This window comes from Protomyctophum parallelum (genome assembly GCF_964188405.1).
Source record: "Protomyctophum parallelum genome assembly, chromosome: 21".
In the NCBI taxonomy this organism is placed as follows: Eukaryota; Metazoa; Chordata; class Actinopteri; order Myctophiformes; family Myctophidae; genus Protomyctophum; species Protomyctophum parallelum.
Window position 1 is genome coordinate 14631994 of NC_139713.1, and position 22215 is coordinate 14654208.

At 42.8% G+C, this 22215-nt stretch overlaps 1 protein-coding gene across 1 annotated transcript in view; it reads left to right on the forward strand.

Moving 5' to 3' along the window:
* Positions 1-22215, forward strand: part of LOC310878841 (transmembrane protein 132C-like) — a gene marked incomplete at both ends in the record, with an annotated part of 240058 nt that overhangs the window by 72291 nt on the left and 145552 nt on the right. The gene's annotated exons all lie outside the window — the stretch shown is intronic.

Consider the following 22215-nt stretch of genomic DNA (forward strand, 5'->3'; position numbering starts at 1 on the left):
TACACCTGACAACGGGGAGTTTCCCTCGTTGGACGTAGCGCGTGGAAGGAACACGTTATTCCAACCAGTTCCTTTCCCCTCCATCAGGCGCCCTGGCTGGCCAGGGGGAGGCAGTTTAGAGACCAGGATTACTGCATGTTTTTGTGAGGGTACCTACCCTAGGGGACACGGAGGAGAACATGCAACATGCAAACTCCACACAGAAAGGCCCTTTCGCCAAAGTCTGCAGTCCCTTCAGCAGGTGACAATTAAAACCTACATTAATGACACAGTAGCAAACGGTGTGAAACAAAAACACAGTGGACAAACTATAAAAAGTGCCCTTCTGGGCACAGGTCTCCACCAGGAGGATAGGAGTGTGTGTGATGTTTGGCAAAATGTTTAGGAGTAATATAGTTTTTTTGTTTGTTTGTTTTTTGCAACAATTTTCTTCATTTTGTTGAGGAAATGCAGAGCCACACACTGAGGATAGAATTCTGGATGAACAGGACAGGCAATCTTAGCCAATCAGTGTAGAATCTGAGAAATCCAACACACTCATCTTGATCACATGACTACAGAGATCATGTGTACCGATTTGAAAAATGAAGTGGCATGGCATCCTCGGCATAGTGGAAATGTGCGTGTATAATTTCACGGAACACTGCTTTTGTGATTTGTGGCATTTTGTTCGAAATGGACCAATCATGTGAGCTTTGGAAGCCAATCATAGCCAATCAGGATGGAAGATGGGAAATGGTGCAGATTCGTGTTGATCACATGACTATGGCGATAGCGTATACCGAATTGTGTGATGTATGGATACAATGTGTACGAGTAATCTACAGAAATGGGTTTTGCCTAAATCGGCCTCATGGTGGCGCTATAACAGGCCATTGAGGAATATTGGCATGTGTCGGGCCAACGGTGCCGGAGATTAGCTGGTAACGGAAGGACGGACGGACACACACACGCACAGTCGCACACGGACGTAGTGCAAAACATACTCTCTCCCCATGCCTTCGGCCTGGTGGAGACACGAAGTTGAACACGATGCACACAAACCCACAGCAGTCTCTCTGTCTCACTTCACTTGTCTCCCTCCCTTTGCTTCAATGGGCCTGCTCAATCGTGTTTACTTTGAAGGCACACAGACTTTCCTCATCCGCTCATTAATAACTAATCAGTGATCTGCGTGCGAGAGAGAATTGTTCACAGTGTGTTCCACGGTTCCCCTATGTAAATTTCATGCTGGGCTCTGCCTCCACAAAGCAATCACTGGTTGCCTGCAGCGAATAATCTGAATGCTTACAATTTTTTACCCATTCATGACTATGTTGCACTTTTCCTCCTTTGATTGTGTTGTGCGTAGGTTCTAGTAGGCTACGAGGCTTGCTCTGGGCTGACTATTGTAAAGTAAATAAAAACAACCTTCACATAGTTGCAACAATCATAGTTTATATGACTTGTGAGCTCATATTGGGGTAAGTATTTTTATGTGCAGACTTAAAGTGGCATTTATTGGATTAAAATTACATTCTCAATAATATTTAAATGTTGTATTAAATACCAGTACCTAAATACGTGCAAACGGATCAATGATCCCAGGGGGTGTATAGCCTACTTACTTTTTAATGCCAGCACTATACCAAACAATTTAGGATGAAAACCATGGGCTCCAAGGACGTACAGTATCACTTCCCTGGACAACTGAGAACCGTGTTAGCAAGGCAGCATATAAATCTATGTTGAGCATTAACTATACTGACAGATCTGTAAGACCTGGTCCCTTAAGATGTTTACCAGCATCCGTTGCAAATCTACAGTATGGCTGTGACGAAATGAAAGCAAGATATCCCAGGACCTGACTTGAGTCTACTGAAACCTCATGACCACGGAAAAAACGGCCAATTAGTAGCAAGCAGCGTTACACATGCTGGGCGGCTGTGGCTCAGGAGGTAGAGCAGGTCGTCCAATGATCCGTGGGTCGGCGGTTCGAATCCCGGCTCCTCCTGTCCACATCGACAAAGTGTCCTTGGGCAAGACACTGAACCCGACCTGCCTCCAATGAGTCGGTCGGTGTGAGCTCGCCACCATTGGTGTGTGAATGTGGGAAGTGAGGACGCTGGCGTCGACTGTTCGCCGCTTCACCTCCCAATGTATGAATGAATGAATGTAAGCGCTTTGAGTAGGCACGTAGTGCATATAAAAGCGCCATAAAAATTCATTATTATTATTATTATTATTATTATTATTACACATCACCGGCAACCTTTAATATCAGAAGAGCCATTTTTGGCCCAGAAAACGTATTACAATTCTATCTGAGCCGCATCATATGTTTGCTTTAATAAAGCAAACTTTAAGTATTTGTGATTTTTCTGGTCTTTTCAATATTACATTTTGTTTGCTAATTATAGTATACTGTACCAGTAAGCCAGCAGCATTGGTGGTGGAAAAACAAACAAAGATGTCATCATGAATACATTCTTCTATTTTCCTTCATTAAATTTGGTTCTTATTTTTATCTGGTGTGTATATATAGGCAACATTGTTTTGAAATATCAAAATGAAAGAATAACTTTATGCCTACTACAAATTCAATAATAAATTATGATTAAATGTTAAAAAAGAAAAGAAAAAGAGGCACCCTTTTCTGACCCCTTTGGCCCCACTGAAGGCTCATACATACTACAGTTTTTGGTGATAGGTTATCACCATTTTAGGTGATGGCTTATCACCTAAAACGGTGATAAGAGTTGAGGCCGTCATACTCGCGGTGATAGGTCCTTAAGGATTGACCCCGCCTCCCTGTGGTTTACCCAACTTCTAGACCAATGGGTGAACGGGGTGATATAGCTCCAGAGTGAAAAGACTTGTCTGATAGTAAAACCAGAGAGAGATGGGTCTGTGTCCGCGGTGATAGCTGGTCATCACCGCGACTGACGTACAGTAATGGTGTAGTTTTCCAACACCTTTAAAAACTACACCGCGGTGATAAGCTATCACCAAAAACTGGAGTATGTATGAGCCTTTAGCCCAGGTCCTTGGGGGAAAAAAAGTGGTGAAGCCGAAAAGCAGGAAAAGGATTGCAAAAAGAAGCGATATGATAGTTTATCAACCACGAGAGAAGGACATTGCAACGCCAGCTCTCGAATATGGATCGGAGTTTTATTGATCAACAAGGGGAATTATTGGTGCTTCGTATTTAAACCATCAGTCCACTGTCCTTGGCAATGGATGTTGTTATCCAGACTGTATTCTTCATCAGATGGTAAGAAAATATGGCATTTTGTATGGCGTTCATCGTGTGATGAACTGATTACAAGTTGGATGCTAATAGAGGTTTATAATTTAAGGTGTTTTAAGCATTCTGTTCTATACTTTAGCTATTGAAAAATAGCAGATCTACAAGCTCATAGCGCGCCACAGAGTGCCGCGCTATGAGCTTCGAGCTTGTAGATCTGCTATTGATCTGCTATCTGACAGAAAACTGTCAGGATTTAGAAGACATTTTATGATCAATAAAAGTTTAAAAATAAAAGGCAGACAAAAACAGACAAAACAACAGTACACAGCATCCGGCAAACAATTACAAGTACATGATTACATCCATAATCTGCATTGCAATATTTTTGGGAGTCCTTGACCTGAAATTGTTTGAGCACCACTGACATGGAAACATGAAGGTTTTTCAGAAAACTGTCATGGTTTAGAAGACATTTTGTGGAATCGAGCTCAGGTCACAATGGGTTAACTGACTCAACCACAGGCGGAGTGTGGCGTCTACTGTACGTCAAACCACTGGCTCTTTTTGACACGCTGCTCACCTGCCACAAGTCTCATAGTATACGTGTCTATATGGCCAGTGACTCATCCTATTCCTTACTTTTAAAAACGAGCAATAGACACAGGCATAGTTGAACGTGTGTGTGTGTGTGTGTGTGTGTGTGTGTGTGTGTGTGTGTGTGTGTGTGTGTGTGTGTGTGTGTGTGTGTGTGTGTGTGTGTGTGTGTGTGTGTGTGTGTGTGTGTGTGTGTGTGTGTGTGTGTGTGTGTGTGTGTGTGTGTGTGTGTGTGTGTCTGTGTGTCTGTGTGTCTGTGTGTGTGTGTGTGTGTGTCTTTAATGACTAGAGTTTAAAAGACAACTTTGTGTTTGGAGAGAAGTTATTATCTTGTGTTCAATTGCAAATTGCTTAACAAAGGAGTTGTATAAAAGCACAATTCATGTGTAATCATGTCTTGCAGGGCTTTGCCTTGCAATACTGTAGGCTATACAGACAATCATACAGAAGGCTGATTTAGCTTTCTTGGTTGTTGTCTCCACCAGCCGAAGGCATGGGGAGAGTATGTTTTGCACTCCGTCCGTCCGTCCGTGTGTCCGTGTGTCCGTCCGTGAACAGCTAATCTCAGCCACCGTTAACCCGGTCGATGCCAAATTTTGCACACACACTCCCTGGATGCCAACCATGAACCTCTGCCCCAAACTTTCCAGAACGGCCTGTTATAGCGCCACCAGGAGGCCGCTTTGTGCAAAACAAGTTTTTCGATGCCATATTTTGCACACACACTCCCTGGATGCCAACCATGAACCTCTGCCCCAAACTTTCCAGAACGGCCTGTTATAGCGCCACCAGGAGGCCGCTTTGTGCAAAACAAGTTTTTGCACAGTACACCTACAGATTTTGTCCAAACATCACGCAAATTGGTACACAGTCTCTCTAGAGCCATTCAACGAAACTGGTCTTTCAGATTTATCACACTCCATCCTGATTGGTTAAGATTGGCTTCCAAAGTTCACAGGAGTGCTCAGTTTCAAACAAAATGCTGCAAATCATGAACACATCGCGTGATTTCCGTGAAATTGTGCACCCACATTCCCACTAGGCCGAGGACTAAATGCCACATGAACAATTTCAACTCAGCCTCAAGGTGGCGCTATAACTGGCCGAAAAGTGTTTTTACCTCTAACTGCACGGATCTGTGGATAACCTGGTGGAGACCTGTGCCCGGAAGGGCACTTTTTCTAGTTTTCATCTGCATCATCGTGCTGACTCACAGCTTGCATGGCCATGTCCATCGGCGCGGCTGCTGAACCATTTTGCTAATCGATGCATATAGAGGGCATGTGACGTGTGCTGCCCTTGGGTTTGTCCAATTTATCATGACTGGCAACCTTTTATTTATTTTTTGTGTCCTTCAGAACAAGCTTGTCTTGCAGCGTGCTCGTCTCAATAAATGTCAGTGTACAGCTTATGATAGAATATCAGCTATTATACAGTCGTGTTTCTTTTTAATATTTTTTTTATCAGAAGGGCCCCTTGAGAATTGCTTCACGCAAAGGGCCGGCTGAGAGTCCTATAGCTATACCTCCTAGATGTGACTCACTTGACCTGAAAGAAGTACCGTCAGTCAATATACATTAGAAAATATCCCAGCAAGCTGAATTATTGTCCAACGGGCATTTTCCTGGCACTTCACTACAACACCTGGAGCCAGTTGCACCGCTTCACACCAAGTTAAAACGTAGCCTAGTCATAGCTTATAGCTGCTATAAGCAATAATATGTCAACATTTTAATGACTTTTTTTTTTTTTTTTTTTTTTTTTTGTATTCAGTCAGCCAGCAATGGGTAGAACGCTCCCCCAAAAAATTTAGTCTCTGTGACACATCTAGGGGCCGCAATCTGCATTCAAAAGATGTTACTAGAAGTTTTGTCGAAAAAAAAACCCGGTCACAATGACAAATCAGGAAGCAGACAGGCAATCGACCAATGACAAAGCTTCCATTTGTTCGATTGAACGTCATCTGAATACAACAATAAAAGGTCATAATTTTTTTTGACATAGTATTGCATAATATAGCATATTGCTTGACTTAAAAGCCATTAAATCTATAACTAGGCTAAGTTTGAATAGTGTGAGGTGGTGCAACTGGCTCCAATAATACTGTAGTGTTTCTGGCAGTCTACAACCAAATGCATCTCAGCAGGCTAAGTTAATATTAGTTATTCTTATATCTGCAAAGCAAAATCTTAACACAATATATGCAAAATATGCTCTGTATATAGGAAAAGGACGGCAGCTTTCTATGCTGTTATTACAAATTGTACAACTTTTAGTTACTGGTTTGAATGTAACGAGACACTGGAAGGCATCGTGTACTGCATGGGTGCAATGTGCGGTGAAAGCACAAAATATAGGGATCAGTGAGTGTAAAAAAAAGGCTTTGGTAAAACTTGCACCAACTACTGTAACTCCATCCATCAAATTGCGGCCCCATGTTTCCAGCTAAATAACCCTTTCCATGTTGCTCTTTTCTCTAATGAAATGTGTGCCTGTCAGCAGTAGTATTTTGTTGTTGGATATTTGACAACTTACTTGCAAGTCTCAACGAGAAACCTTAAAAACACATAATGTCGGGATATGTTGAAACACTGCATTTGGTGAAGTAAGGTTTCTTCCATTTCTGGGATACTGCCAACTGAACGGCAGCAGCAGCAGCAGCAGGGGGCCAATAGGGTAGTAGGACTTTGTTTGGGGAAGCCGACATCATATTCAGTAGTTGTGGTGTGCTGCGGGCTGACTCAGGTTAGATGTCTCCCTCACTGACGTGAGCCTGCTCTTTGAATAGCTTGTTTCTTCCTGGAGGCCAATGATTTACTTTGATTAGTCCGATCGCTCATGCTTGAGAGACAGCTTAGAAGAGTCATACATATTTTAATACGGACTTGAGGCTAATATATGAGAGAGAGAGGGGGAGAGAGAGGGGGGGGAGAGAGAGAGACGACATGCTGTGGTTGTCATATGTGGGACTGGGGGCATGTATTAGAAGAGGCTGACAGTCAGCCAAAGACATACAAACTGTAATGACCACAAAACCGGCTTTATTTCACCACAAAATCAATCTTATTTCCCTAGAGAGAGAGAGTGTGAGAACCACAACGAAAAGACATAATGACAGAAACACAGAGACGCCCACCGAGACACTGTGAGAAGGAACTGGAATAATGTTGGTTCTCGACGTAACCGCAATGTGTTCATGTTCCTCACTTGAAAAAAAACATAAAATAGTTTTTGCAAATGGTTTGTGAATCAGACAAATATAAATGCATCAAAATGTCTAGCCTATTTTGCATTCATCAGAGTTTCAGTTTAATACTGTGCAATATTAATTTTAGTAGTATTTTTGACGACGACTCTGGTAGAAGCTGCGTTGTTGTCTCCACCAGGCCGAAGGCATGGGGAGAGAGTATGTTTTGCACTCCGTCCGTCCGCGTGTCCGTCCGTGTGTGTGTCCGTCCGTGAGCAGCTAATCTCGGCCACCGTTAACCCGGTCGATGCCAAATTTTGCACACACACTCCCTGGATGCCAACGATGAACCTCTGCCCCAAACTTTCCAGAACGGCCTGTTATAGCGCCACCAGGAGGCCGCTTTGTGCAAAACAAGTTTTTGGTACACAGTCTTTGCACACACACTCCCTGGATGCCAACGATGAACCTCTGCCCCAAACTTTCCAGAACGGCCTGTTATAGCGCCACCAGGAGGCCGCTTTGTGCAAAACAAGTTTTTGCACAGTACACCTACAGATTTTGTCCAAACATCACGCAAATTGGTACACAGTCTCTCTAGAGCCATTCAACCAAACCGGTCTTTCAGATTTCTCAGACTCCATCCTGATTGGTTAAGATTGGCTTCCAAAGTTCACAGGAGTGCTCAGTTTCAAACAAAATGCTGCAAATCATGAACACATCGTGTGATTTCCGTCAAATTGTGCACCCACATTCCCACTAGGCGGAGGACGAAATGCCACATGAACAATTTCAACTCAGCCTCAAGGTGGCGCTATAACTGGCCGAAAAGTGTTTTTACCTCTAACTGCACGGATCTGTGGATAACCTGGTGGAGACCTGTGCCCGGAAGGGCACTTTTTCTAGTTTATTATTTGTTTATTTGGTCGGGACAGTGTATATTGATGAACATTACATTAAAAATGCAGTGTAAATATACTTGCTAATTGTCTCCACCAGGCCGAAGGCATGGGGGGAGAGTATGTTTTGCACTCCGTCCGTCCGTGTGTCCGTCCGTCCGTCAGTGTGTGTGTCCGTCCGTGTGTCCGTCCGTCCGTCCGTCAGTGTGTGTGTGTGTGTGTGTGTGTGTGTGTGTCCGTCCGTGAGCAGCTAATCTCGGCCACCGTTAACCCGGTCGATGCCAAATTTTGCACACACACTCCTTGGATGCCAACGATGAACCTCTGCCCCAAACTTTCCAGAACGGCCTGTTATAGCGCCACCAGGAGGCCGCTTTGTGCAAAACAAGTTTTTGCACAGTACACCTACAGATTTTGTCCAAACATCACGCAAATTGGTACACAGTCTCTCTAGAGCCATTCAACGGAACCGGTCTTTCAGATTTCTCACACTCCATCCTGATTGCTTAACACTACGAAGTCTGAAAAAAAATCACTACTACTCAGTCGGCTGAAGGGTCAATGGGACCGTGTTTTTGGTGCGATTTGATTGGCCACTCTCTCCCCCACACGTCCCTCTCCAGCTGGAGAAGACATTGTTCAAGCCTGCATCCCATTTCCAACGAATTAAATCATAATATGTTTCTTAACACATGTTTTCACTCCTAAAATGTATACAACTAATAATACATGTGAAAAATATATATTTTGCCGTTGCCCGTTAGTACTATATTGCAACATAGCCATGGAAGAGTGTCACGTTGCTGCCTTTTGTTGTTATTTTTTTCCTTCCAAAAGAGCAAGATCACTTGTCTTTTCTTGTGTGTTATCGATGTAATTAATATATGTCACCCCACGCGATGTACAGACTGCTTGACTAGGCATGTAAACATGACATAATTGTATTAATGTTTAAGTGTAATGATGTTATTGACCGGATTGTCCGTAGTCCTCCAGCCGTTAGCTTACAGTTGCTAATATTATAAGCTAACAACATTACTAAAGCCAATGTATTGCATTAAATGCGGCCTGTCCGCGGTAAATTACTTATACAAGTGAGTCGCGTTATATTTACCTAAATTACCAGCCAAAGTACATTCCAAATAAACAATTATTAGCCACGTTATGTTGTTATATCAGTTTAATTAATAAACATCGTTCATAATACGGCCGTTAGCACTGTGAATTCAACATCCGGTGAGGAGAGGATACGGTTCGTGTATGTGTTGTGTATGGAAGTCAGCGCATACAGTGGCTTACCGGATGTAAGCCTTGCACACTAAATAGAATAGAATAGAGAGAGAGAAAAAGTTTACAGATAAAGAAGGACGGACAGGCTGAACTCTTTTGACTGACAAAGAGCTGGCGATATTGAGCCTATATGCCAGAACAAATTAATCCACAGCAGCATGCCTACATAAGTTCCACGTCGCTTGCAGAAAGAACTGTTCTTTTGACTGACAAAACATTTAGCGGTTCGGGAGGTCTATCTGGTTGGAATTATTCAAACACTTTTTATTTTGTATCGCGCATCGGCAAGCGTTCTCGCTTCATGGAAAGTAAATGTTGGGTCGAGTCTAACCGAGCATGCAATAATAATAATAATAACAATGATAATAATCATTGTATTCATATTCCTATTATCTTATCAAAATAATAAACAAATTCCAAGTTAATTAACCAGCCAAACGTATATGATTTAATTCGTTGGACATGGAATGCAGCAACAACAACAACAATGCCGTCTCCAGCTGTTTGTGTGTTCTTTTTTTTTCTCCACCCCTACCACCATAACCACCATAACTCGCTCATTTTTTGCTCATTTTTAAAAAATCAAAATACCATGTAAACTATGGAATTGGGGCTTTCATTTGGTATATAAATCGGTTGTGTAGGCGCTCTCTACGAAACGATATCAAGTGAAAAGGAAATGTCGGGGAATCACCATTAACACCATTATCAAGCAGCGCAAACAAAAGACGAGAGGGGGAGAAAGGGTGACGGCGGTCGATTGGGCCGATTATAGTCAGACTGAGTAAGAGATATATGCCTAAAATCATATTTACAAAATGTTTCAAATGGAAAAAAAAACAGATGATTTCAACCGAATATTTAGACAAAGTCATGCAAGGGGAACTTTCTCTGGACTCCATGGGCTAAGAAAATAAAAGTTGAAATTTCAAATTCGGTCAGAACGGCTGCTCAGACTTCCTAGTGTTAAGATTGGCTTCCAAAGTTCACAGGAGTGCTCAGTTTCAAACAAAATGCTGCAAATCATGAACACATCGCATGATTTCCCTGAAATTGTGCACCCACATTCCCACTAGGCCGAGGACGAAATGCCACATGAACAATTTCAACTCAGCCTCAAGGTGGCGCTATAACTGGCCGAAAAGTGTTTTTACCTCTAACTGCACGGATCACATGGATAACTTTGTATGCCAACTCCCTAGAGGCCAAGGAAAAACCTTTGTCTGGAATTTTTCACATCTGCTCTTTATAGCGCCACCAGGAGGCCGACATATGTAAAACACATTTTCTATTATTACTCCTTCAGATTTTATCCAAATTTCACGCAAATCGGTACACATGATCTCCATAGTCATGTGATCAAGACAGGTTTGTTTGATTTCTCATATTCCATCCTACAGTTTTCAGGAGTAGCCTTTGTACAAATCGCCACAACTCCTCAACGCAGCGTCCGATTGCCATGAAACTGTGCACGCATATTCCTGTGCACGCATATTCCCACTAGGCTGAGGAAGAATCCTGGTGGAGACCTGTGCCCAGAAGGGCACTTTTTCTAGTTTCCATCTGTAGTCCCCAGACATCAAACAATACAAACATTTATGATTGTCATTAAATCAGAAATGGTATTTATTAGCTGTCAAATTCATAAATAAATACATTTCTGATATCAAGTGTCCTGGGCAGACACGATATAAAAAACACACACACATCAAAGCTCTGTTGTGTATTTTGATCCTATGTCTAGGTTGGACTCAACCTTTGACATGATCCTGTTTCTGGTTTGACACGAATTCAATATTAATAGTTTTTTTTCACCTATAGGCTATGTTGTTAGAAAAAAATATATTGCCACAAATGGATTAGTGTTTTATCAATAACGTGTGGCACTTTCGTTCGCACCGTTCGATCCCTGATTGCAGAGTGCGAGTCTGAGTGCTCTCATGAGAGCCTTTTGCAGAGCACAGAATCATTTTGTAATTTACAAATGGGAATTGTGCCAAGTGCCAAGTTGGTAAACGGAAACATCACGGTGGTTTTTACTACCGTTTGAGAGCCTTTTTTCTAGACGGTTTACGAAAACAACATTGAAAATAACAATCTTAATTTGTGAGAAATTGTGACATATGCTCTTCAGAGGGAGCTAACAAGAAGATGGCGGGCTGCTTTTGCTGTTTGCTCACCTAACGAGCCACTATCACATTTCTTTTTTCAGCTTATTTGATGAAAGCTCTTTGAGTGTGCTCCAACATCCCCAGAGTACTGGATTTTACGAACTCGCAAGCGCACTCGCGTTGGAAAACCCGCGTAGTCATTTCCATACTGCACTTAATGATTTAAACAACTCCTCATCGCATCTTAGAAAAAGTTCCTGTGAATCAGTGTTGTTTTTGGCAGCAAATTTCTATTTTAGTTTAGTCATAGTCTTTGGACTGAAACTTCATTTAGTTTTAGTCACATTTCAGTCACCTGGAAATGTCTTGGTGTTAGTCTAGTTTTAGTCGACTACATGTCATAAGATTTTAGTCGACTAAATCTACAGGTGATTTAGTCGACTAAAAAGTGTTTTGGTGGGCCTTGATGCCGTCGTAATGAGTGCATTTTCAGAAAGCAACCAAGTGTAAAATTACTTATACTGGATCTCTTGTCCACTAGTCCCTACCTAGCATTTTAGTCTAGTTTATTTCTGTTGACGAAATTGTCAATATATTTAGTCTAGTTTTAGTCATCATAGCTTAGTTTTCATTTAGTTTCCATTTAGTTTTCGTCAGTGAAAAAAGGTAGTCGTCTTAGTTTTAGTCGACGAAAACAACACTGCTGTGAATGTGAAATCCGTAAGACTTGACCTTTTTGCATACACCACAAAACCTGCGTGTAAAATGTAGATACCCAAACAAAGTAAAAAAAAGATACCCGGTAATTTCCCCAAATTCAAGGTACTAAAAGTTAACTCTGAACTAGGTAAATCTGCCTTTAGCTTCTGTGGCCCTAATACATGGAACGACCTGCAAAAGACAAACAAATTAACCACATTGGTACCCTTGCAAAACCTTGGTGAGCATACAGACCCCCACAATATGTAACTGTTTTTAGATCATATTGAAATTTGTTTTAGCTTTTTATTTGTAAACGTATGTAATTCACATTTACTTTGTTTTCTTCTGATGTATTGTGATGTTTTTCTCTATGTATTTCCCAGACGACACTGGAAATGAGTTTGTTTACTCAGTGTAATATCGAGAATAAATAAAACTTGAATGAATTGTATAGCCGCTCATACTCCCAATTCATGGTAGGAGATGTATGAAAAGTGCTATACAAATAAAGTTTATTATTATGTATACCCCAGGAAAGATCAAGTCAATGTATTCTCTATTTAATTTAAATATTTATTACGGGTACTGTAATGTTTTGCATCGCTGGAAGGTGGGCCCCCCCTTTGCCTTGCCTCACAGGGCCCGTGTGAGAAAACGTAATGTTTTTTGCGAATCCATATATTCTGTCGCTGATGCAGGACGAAGTAAGTAAATGTATTAGAAGAAAGTTTATGCACGATAACTTATACTGCTCCGAAAAATATTTTCACTGTGCAGAATAAGCAAACGTTTCAACCAGGTTTGGTCCTCCTCGGGAGACCAAATCTGGTCAAAACATTGTTTGTAATAATAATAGTGAGCGAGTGCGTGCGTGCGTGCGTGCGGGAGCGTCCGTGTGGTGCTTCAGTAAAGTGTTTTGCTTTTCACTCGCTGAAGACTTTTAAACTCACTTTTTAGCCATGATAGTTTGTTGTATACCTGTCCAGTTGTAATTATATTCCCATGAGCAACATACAGACTGCAAAGAGGATAAATTACTGAGTTGGGACAGACTGGGGGGGGTAGTCATACTCGTGCTCATTAGCGTCGCATACATAGGCGGACACATAGGTGAACAACACGGACATTGCTGTTCCTTGGAGTGGTTGCACCACTCAATACTATCTGGGACTTATATAGCGCTATTCATGACACTCAATCACCCCCCATTCCCAACCCATGAGCACTGCAGCCATCTGTGTTCTTTGGAACACCTCAATCACCCTCCATTCCCGCCCATGAGCACAGCCATCACACTTACTACTGTACAACTGACCTAGCGATGAAATTGGCTTTTCATTGGCTGCTTCTTTGCCTGGAAAGGAGCCAGCTTAAGTGGTTCGGGCATCTGGTTAGGATGGAGGGGGGGAGAGAGAGAGAGGGAGAGAGGGAGAGAGGGAGAGGTTTCACCGCAATTGGACGCTGCGTTGAGGAGTTTGTACAAAACTGGTACAAAGCGGGCTACTCCTGAAAACTTTAGAAGCCAATCGTAGCCAATTGGGATGGATTATGAGAAATCAAACAAACCCGTCTTGATCACATGAGAGCATGTGTACTGATTTCCACCTGATGAAGGCGGCTCACGACCGAAACGTCGTGTCCTGATTTAGCATGGCGTTTTAATAACGTGTCCTGATTTAGAACGGTGTTTTAACAAAATAAACACTGTTGGGAGTGCAGACTTCTCCTCCTCTGTAGAGGGCTTTGCTTATACCTCATTTGAATCCTAGTCACGGCTCACAGGAACGCTTAATTTGGCTATAGACAGAACGGTGAGTGCGGTGCTTATATACTTTATATGCCGAAGTTGATATAATCTCATTTAGGTCCTCCAATGTTCCACTTTGAATGTACTTTTCCTCTAGTTTTCGAAGTGATAAAACATAAAGTGTACAACCATTACAAAATTGTGTTTTAAAATGATATCGGCGTATATAGCTGTGAGCTGGAATTACTTTCTCAGAGATTTTTAGAATCTGATCTCAGGTCAGAATGGAAAACTCTCACGATGTCGAAGACATTTTTAGAATCTGATCTCGGGTCAGAATGGGTTAAACTCCTTCACCTGGTGTAATGCCTCATTCTCCCGCTGAGAACCACGGCCTCCGATTTGGAGACGCTGATCGTCATCCCAGCCGCTGCGAACCGGGGTCCAGCGAGAACTGTCCAAAAGTGAGCATGTTTTCTCACCCCTGCAAAATCAATGGTTGCACTTTCTTTGTGCATCGCCGAGAGGACCCGGGGCTGAAGCTGAGAGACGAGTGCTAACTGCAATATATATATAGGAAAGCCACGGCTCGGGCCGGTGCTGAGGGATTATATGGGTCGCATCAATTCAGTGTACAGTATACACACAACGATTTTTATTCTAACGTTAACCGAGTAAACCGTGGGTTGTGGATGTTGTCCAACCCGTGATCCATCCCTCTGCAGTTGCTCCATCCATATCCTTCCCTGGCAGAGGATAATGTTTGCCCCGCGGATGAGAGGGAAACGGACCCGACAGCCTCACACGACTGGCCTTAATGCGGACAAGCTGTGTTATGCAGGCCCCAGGGAACCTCTTCTCTCTCTCTCTCTCTCTCTCTCTCTCTCTCTCTCTCTCTCTCTCTCTCTCTCTCTCTCTCTTGCTATATCGCTCGTTCGCACGCACGCACGCACGCACGCAGAGCACAGCTCCCAGGGATTGTCTAGTGTGGGGGATCGGTGTAAACATCCACTGGTGTTGGTGAAGTGGACTGCTGCAGTGTTCAGGGGCATGGTGGCGACGAGCTGATAAGCACCACTACACACACACACACACAGAGTGGTATAGTGAGGTGGTCAATCCTCGTTAAAAAAAAACACCTCGCTACCAACCCGTATCTTCTTCTCTCCCCGAGACATATCTTATATTACCGTTGCTCCTTGCTGAAAAGTAGCCTCGAAAAGAGTGACTTTAAGAGTGATACCTTTTGAATCGGCGAGAAGATTGCAAGAAGGCATGCAGAGTGGATGGGTTCCCCCCCCCCCCCCCCCCCCCCCCCCCCCGAGGCAATTCAGGCACCACTTCCTCTCAGGCTGGTATACAAATGCTGACTCCCTAAACCCCCAACCATATTACTCTAATGATAACAACAGAGAAATGTGTATAGAGCCTTGCACCTGATATACAACATTTCCATCCTCTGTGGATCTTTGTCAGGTCAGAAAATGAAGTGATGTCCTTTTAGGAGAGATATGGCTTGTGTTGTTGTCGCGTTAGACCACTTGAGGGTCTATAGCTATACTGCACTGCCAGTGGGTGTAATTTGTTATTCATGTACAAGCTCAATTTTTTTTTTTTTTGTGTGTCTTTAGTTACAAGAGGGTAACTTTGCTGTAATTATATATTCCCAATGTCAGCTTTCCCCCACCACCCCCGTCTCTCTCTCTCTCTCTCTCTCTCTCTCTGTCTCCCCCCCCACACACACACACACTGACTGAGCTCTCCCTCTCTCCCCTTATCCCTCTCTCCCTCCCATCCATCATGTCCTAGTAGTTATGTGCAGTTGCAAATACTTCTTATAACTTATAAGTAGTATGTCTGTCCATTTATTTGAAAGACCGTAAGACACGTGTCTACTCACCGTGTCATTCAAATTCAACTATTCAAACCTCATATCATCCATATATAGTATTATAGTCTACTCTTTACCCTGTTCTCTTGAATACCACACACACACGCGCACGCGTACGGACACACATGCACGACATAAACCATTGAATCCACATTCACTTTATTCCCCAATCGACTCATTTTGTCACGTCTATACTTGTGTGAAGCCGAGCCTAGGCGATGATGGCCGCTCAGCGCTGACTGTCTGTCCAGTGGAGCAGGTAATGAAGTGCAAATGGGGGTAATGTGCTGGCTGACATGCCAGCTTTTTACAGATCAGGCTCCAATTGATTTACCTTGCGTTCCCTCCAGTATACGGCACCACGGCCGATAATACAAACAGTGCAACAGAGTCGAGTATAGGATACGGACATTAGGAAGTGTGTGCTCTTGTTGGGGAAGTGGTGGGTTTGGCCTGTCATTAACCCATTTTGGGGCGCGAACCCCTTTTGGTGTTCGCGTTATGCTATGCTTTAGCTATTGGAAAAATAGCATATCTACAAGCTCATAGCGCACGTCTGCTATTTTTGAAAAATCGTGAAAATGTGCCTGAAATCTTTGAATATTATATTCTTTCAGAGTTTCGAGTTTTTAACTCAAATCTTAATTGCTTCTGGGGGTGTCCCTGGAACAACATATTTTGAAATATTGAGAACCACTGATGTAGAAACATGAGGTTTTTCAGAAAGAAATGCATTTTAAAAAGACTTTTAAAAATGTCGATGTCGGGCCTAAATGGGTTAATCTGTTCCCTCTCAACGAAGGCTGTGGCTGTAGTAATAGTTTGTGCAGGGGTGAAAGTCCTTGCCGGAACGTATACCCCCAATTCCTTCATATTCTGCATATTCCTCACATTGTTTTCCTTCCTGAACAACACGCATGCGTTCAACTTATTTATGCCTCTACACAGTATGGTGTAGACATTGTTAGCATGTTACTGTATCATTCATATAGGAAATTGTCAGGTAAATGTCAAAACTTTTAAATCAATTTCAAACTCAATAGTTGGGCTAGTTTCCCATGAAATTATACAAACGTGTCACTTCAATATGAATGTCAATATTAAACGTAACGGTTACTTTTCTTTTAAATTAAAGCACCGGATATAATTTATAGCAAAGTTAAACTAATAGTGTATGTTCCACAGATTAGTGTTAATTTTTACCACAAAACCTTAATATCAATATCACATCCAACAATTACTTTAGTTTGAAATTCAATTCAACATAACTATAACGCATCCTCAAACACACTACAGGAATGTTTTCTAGAATGTTAGTGGATAATTTTTTTTATGATTTCTTTTTTTTTGTGGCTTTAGCCTTTTTTTATATATTTTTTTATGGAGGGACAGACAGTAGGCTGACAGGAAATGGGGAGAGAGATGGGGGGGGGGGGGGAGATGCAGTAAAGGCCGTCGGGATCGGGAGTCGAACCCGCGGCACACTGCCAGACTGGATTACCAGCCAAGGTGCCTTGACCGCTGAGCCACAGCCCAGGCAATGTTGGTGGATTTAATTCATGTCTGCCAGTTCACCTCAAAACTATCGAGCTTACAGGAACACTAATAATATGTCAGTGCGTCCGAGTGGGTGGCTCTCTCTCACCTCGTACCCTTTCCGACTCAACCACTCGCAACACAAAATGTCACAAAACTGGAAAAACACAAGCGATGAATATCGAGGGCACTCGGTCAACTGAACGTGTTCCATGTTGTGGCTCTTGACAAATACACACTGCGGTACTGCGCTACTTTGACAAATACACACTGCGGCACTGCGCTACTTTGACAAATACACACTGCGGTACTGCGCTACTTTGACAAATACACACTGCGGTACTGCGCTACTTTGACAAATACACACTGCGGTACTGCGCTACTTTGACAAATACACACTGCGGCACTGCGCTACTTTGACAAATACACACTGCGGTACTGCGCTACTTTGACAAATACACACTGCGGTACTGCGCTACTTTGACAAATACACACTGCGGTACTGCGCTACTTTGACAAATACACACTGCGGCACTGCGCTACTTTCTGAACCCTAACCCTAACCCAAATACACACTGCGGCACTGCGCTACTTTCTGAACCCTAACCCTAACCCTAACCCAAATACACACTGCGGCACTGCGCTACTTTCTGAAGTGACAAATACACACTGCGGCACTGCGCTACTTTCTGAAGTGCCTCGCGAAGTCAGGACATTTGACAGCCTTTCCCCGATAATATCACAGGTATAGGGACGGCTCGCCATGACAACTTGAGTGACATATACTGTAGCCTCCGACCCCACACTTTGACATCTGCCCGGTTGACCTTTTTACCCAAATACAATACTCCTACACCACAACTGTCAAATCTTGAGTACATCTATGATCAATAAATCACTATTAATAGCCTGCAGAGATTGCATTATATTGTAGCCCTCAGCTTCCATGTCTTCGAGTGCCATACCATATAGGCCTACAGCACAGTCTCTCTCTATAAATACTGTAGCTAATAACTCGGGATGACAGCTGGTGTCATTATGTTCCAATATTAATATTTTTTTATTGTGAATGGTGATGGTAAATACGTATATTCAAGGGTTTATAACATTTATGGACTACCGAGACATCTTTGAATGCAAGGAACACCATTGCCTTGGAATACTATACAGTAGTACAGAGGTTGTACTTACAAGAGGTATAATTCCCCTCCTATGCCCAGCTTTGTGTGTCTGTGTGTACCCCATAGCGGTGATTTGATTGGCTGAGCAATGTGTGTGTACCCCATAGCGATGATTTGATTGGCTGAGCACGGAATTGAGGATAAAAAAAGTGAGGAAATAAAACTGAGGACGCCAATTGTGATTGGCCGGACTGTGATGATTTTTTTTAATGACCGAAAATATTATAATCTAATATTTAAATTATTACATAATGGTATAGGTCTACATATTCATGCAGCTTTTCATATTCTACATGCTTAGCCCATTCTGAACGGGAACCCATTTTGGTGTTAGCATCATGTTATGCTTTAGCTATTGAAAAATTAAAAATAGCAGATATACAAGCTCATAGCGCGCCACCGAGTGGCGCGCTATGAGAAAAATCGAAGAACGACTGACATTTTTAGAATCTGATACCAGGTCAGAATGGGTTAATCAGACCAGTGTGTGTGTTCAGTGGAAACCTCGTATGAATCTGATCTCTGGTCAGAATGAGTTAGAGACCTACGGATAAATACGACCGCATTACACCTGAATGAAGTGCCTGGTGCTGGGAGTCTGGTGCACCGCGCAGGTCCTGGGCCTGGTGAGAGCAGGAGTGGACCTGGAGTCAACCCACAGAGCCTATAGTCCTTCCACGCGCCAGAATCTGGTTCTCCCAGTCCCGGCAGAGTAGTTCCCCCGGAGCAACGGATTGTGTGGCCTCGCTCATTCCCTGATGGTCTGATCGAGGGCATGTACTGTAGCTACTGTAGGCAAGTCGGGATTTGATCAACCCCCCGGCTGGGTCGCCTGAGTGAGGGGTATGATGTTGGGGGACCCGAAACCCTGTTGACCTCAGGAAATGTCACTGAGGATGCGTCCCGGGTGCATCCATGCGATGTGTTTTTAGTTACACCAGTTCTAAAGTCCTTACATCGCTGTGTGGTTCTATTCTGTGCCATATGACCCTTCTAGGACATCTATTCTGTGCCTACTGTTTTTGTTTTCAAGAGTTTGAACAAAACACGACGAAGCAGCGTTTTTGTCATATATCCCACAGACCATGCACTGCGTGAAAAGAGGAGTTAACGGGGCAATTATGGACATTATGGATTTTTACCCGTAAACCTCAAGTTTAGCAGGCATATACAGTAATATACGCGTGACGGTGCAATTCGGGAGTTTACGGGGAGTCTGTTGGAAGGTTTAACGGGAGTTTCCTGTAATATACACATCCGTATTCCAGGCTTTTGTGCAGTGTGATGGTGGAATTGAACCACTTTGAATGCTTCATTGTATTATGAAGTGTGCCTTACAAGTACAACGCTGGCTTGCCTCGCCTTCAGTAGTGGAGGTGATGATGAGTTCTGGACACAGTGGGCTGTATTTTGCGTGTCTTAAGTACCAGGTCTTATTCCCTAACTTGAGTAAACTAAAGACCTGGAGGCGTGATCAATGCTCTTTGGCCCCTCAGAATAGCCAAATGGCATTGATCACGCCTCCAGGTCTTTAGTTTACTTTAAGTTAGGGAATAAGACCTGGTACTTAAGACACGCAAAATACAGCCCAGTGGGTGTTGCACTGTCACGCTCCTCAGTGTCATCATCCTGTTCTGCCCCGCTTTCATCTTCAACGTTGGCCCACGATCAGCCTATGATCTGTTATTCAGACATTTTGTGCTCTCTGTTGCCCATTGCTTTCACATGGGTTTCTGCATACAGTTTAGAGATTTCCTCAGATTCAAAATGTCTATAGCTTTTTTTTTTATATATTTTTTTATCCCACGATTTTTGTAACCCATTTTTCACCCCTGTGTCAATCATCTAATGTGATCCTCGGCTCTACACACCCTCCACCAACCTAGTCCCCATATATGGGGGACAAGGGTAGAGCAACGGACTTGAACTCATGCTTCCTTCATGCCTGAGTGTCCAAGTTGCTCCTTTTACACCTGACAGGGGGGAGTTTCCCTGGTTGGACGTAGCGCGTGGAAGGAACACGTTATTCCAACCAGTTACTTTCCCCTCCATCATGCGCCAGGCTGGCCAGGGGGAGGCAGTTTTAAAATGTCTATAGCTATAAATATGACTTAGCAAAAGCAAAGCTGTTATTGGTATATTGTACATATTAAATCAGCTAGCTGTTGCCTTCACAGTGTATATATACGTATCCATAGTGATAGGCCATATCTCCGTTCACAAAGTATAAAATGCTTTGAAGAAAAAGGGGAAAAAAAGACCTGTACATGCATTTCCAATCTTTCTGTCTTCCACGTCCTCATAAAACTTAATGACCTGGAAATGAAACTACACCCACGCACGATACAAAATGTGAAAAATGAGAAAATGGAAAATTGCACATACCAAAGTTAACCCATTTTGACCTGAGATCAGATTCTAAAAATGTCTTCTACATCCTGACCGTTTTCTGAAAAAAAGCTATGTTCTTCGATTTTTCAAAAATAGCAGACCTGAGTGGCGCGCTACGAGCTTGTAGATCTGCTATTTTTCAATAGCTAAAGCATGACACGATGCTGACACCAAAAGGGGTTCCCGTCCAAAATGTGTTAAACATGTCATCGCATATTATCTGAAGTATTGGTTTACAGTAAGCCATTTTGGCTATGGCAACACAAAAGAAAATCTAATATTATAATATCATACGTATATACGGTATATTTGATGTAGAATTTTCAGCGTTTGGGAAATAACCTGCAGGGATCTTTCGGGGTAACGCTCATTTATGCTTGAAAAGGATATGAATAATTCATTGTCCAGGTGTAAAATGATCACGTGTCCATTTATTGTCAAACAACGCTTGTCAATTCACCCAATTTGATCATTGACAAAATTATGAATGAGCCTTTTGGTGTTATAAACATTATGTTATAATTTAGCTATTGAAAAATAGCAGATCTACAAGCTCATAGCGCGCCACTGAGTGGCGCGCTACGAGCTCGTAGGCCTGCTATTTTTGAAAAATCGTAAAAAGTTGTTTTTAAATCGGGTCTCCAAGGTGATTTTCGTATACGTCAAACCGGCTGTCCACATATAAGATTCCAAATGAAAGGCTCTCCAACGTATACACTGCTCCGAGATCACTGGCTGCTATGGCCTCTGAATTCTATTCACTCTGTGGTCTTGTCTCCAGCTCGGGCTTTCTGGCTTTCTTTCTTGGCTTCTGGCCATGATTGCTCTTGATCTGTCGTGCTGTGATGCTGCAGCGCAGTCTCACATTTTGAACCTCTTCTTATTTGAAGCCTCGTGTATCACTCACCCTGCATGCGCCTCTCTGCCAGTTATTATTTTGTCCTCTCTTTCCTTCTCTCCGCTGCGCGGGAGACTGCACGTGCGTGCGTGCGTGCGTGCGTGCGTGCGTGCGTCCATGGCTGAGGCGCCCCACTGTCATTCATCAGGCTGCGTTTGCTCTGTAATAAAGACGGACTGTAATTGATAATCAGAAAGGAGGGGAGGAGAAATAGCAGTGCTCTAAATGTAGCCGGGGGAGGATATCTGTTGCTGAAAGCAATTAACCCATTTTTGTCGGGAACCCCTTTTGGTGTTAGCATTATGTTATGCTTTAGCTATTGAAAAATAGCAGATCTACAAGCTCATAGTGCGCCACCGAGCTAGTAGGTCTGCTATTTTTTACATAGAAACATAGCTTTTTTTTTTAGAATCTGATCTCGGGTCAAAATGGGTTAACTAACTCTCCTCGCCCTCCACTTTCCACTCCAATCTTCCTTCATCATTTATTTCTAACGGCAACAACAATACAGAAAAATCATGATATGACTATGTTATCATCATACAGCATACATCATCTC